A 1684-nucleotide genomic window follows, 5' to 3' on the forward strand; every position below is an offset into this window, starting at 1 on the left:
TTCTGAAATACCACTGGCTACAATTGTGTATGCCTGTCTACACAACACATGAAGCACAGAATGTGACAGTGTGTGTACCTCAAATGTACTTTTTGCAGTTGCTGCATACGTTCTGTACAGTGCAAGAAAATGTAAAAAATGTTTACAATGTTGCACTTCAAAGGGTAAAAAGTGCGAGAGCAGACGGCTTCTTGGCACGGGAAAGCTAGAGCAGAGCTGTGTGAGTGGGTGAGTGAGTGTCAGTGTGAGTGTGTGTATGTTTATGTGTGTCTCTGTGCATCCGGGCCTAAATGACCCGAAGATCTTATGAAGGACATAAATGTGTTGGGGTATTGTAGGATGTGTAAAACATTTTATTTTTCACTTTGACATGTTTTTCATAGAAAATAAGCCAAGGCCATGGAGTTTCATATTGATCAAATGTATTCTTGTACCATTTCTCACCAAGTAAAAATGTAAAACGGGTCCGGTTGACCCGAACACCACACAAGGGTTAACACAAAAGTGTCAATGTATGAAAGTGTCTACTTCTCTAGTCTCTCTGGATTGAAACCTAATGAAGCTTTTCTCCAATGTTTTTTGAGTTTCTAACAATTGAGAGTGCCTGCCTTTATTTGGTACATGATCCTTTCTCTGCTACTGGTTGTATTGTACTTCTCTGTGATGACAATGAAGTTGAATCTAATCTATTCTATTCTAATCTAATCTATTCTAATCTATTCCATTCTATTCTAATCTATTCTAATCTAATCTATTCTATTCTAATCTAATCTAATCTGATCTATTCTAATCTAATCTGATCTAATCTATTCTAATCTAATCTGATCTAATCTGATCTGATCTATTCTGTTCTAATCTAATCTAATCTAATCTAATCTAATTATCTATAATCTGTTAGGGCTTTCACACCGGCAAACCACAGGCTGTTTAGCCTGACGTGCCACACCTGTGCCTCCTCACGGGCTCACATAAGGAGGAGAGGAGGAGGCTTGATAGTTTTTTCCCGGAGACGGGACACGGGCGTACCGAACGGAGTATAATCATATCATTAAAAACATCTGGACTTTCTCGTTCTTTAAGTTCATATGTCATACTTTCTTTAAGTTCATATATCATACCTGCATTCCAGTACAGGTGTGTCACCTGCGGGCGTGTCCTGTGTCCTGGGGACAGGTAGAGACAGGATAACATTACCATTGTCTCTACCCCATCCTTCATTTGGACCAGAGAAGTGAACCTGTGAAGCGCTGACATGGACCCACGGTAAGACCTTCGGAACTAACCAAGGCTCACTCAGAACGGTGTCCAGTTGAAGGTTACCACGGTTACGCAGTTTTAATTGTGGGCTCATATTTTGAAGATAGTATCTGAGGAATTGAGTGGTAGAAGTCGTGAAATGGCGGCAAGCCAATGTTGTAGATCTGTCCAGAGGTGAGCAGGCCTACCCTACTTGACATATGTGACAGTTTGATCAAAAAGTCTGGCAACGTCATTTTTATGTTTTTTCCAGATTATGAAAGGGTAGATTGTAAGCTTTCCAGCTTGTTGTTTTCATATAGTCTGTACATATTTACACGATCAATTTCCAAATGTACTTCAGTGTTTATTTTACGGTTTCCAAATAGCATGAAGTTCATTTTTTTCAGATTTAACACAACAACAGCCTGAAACGTTATTTATATAG

This window comes from Nansenia antarctica (assembly GCF_963989245.1).
Source record: "Nansenia antarctica genome assembly, chromosome: 13".
In the NCBI taxonomy this organism is placed as follows: domain Eukaryota; kingdom Metazoa; phylum Chordata; class Actinopteri; order Argentiniformes; family Microstomatidae; genus Nansenia; species Nansenia antarctica.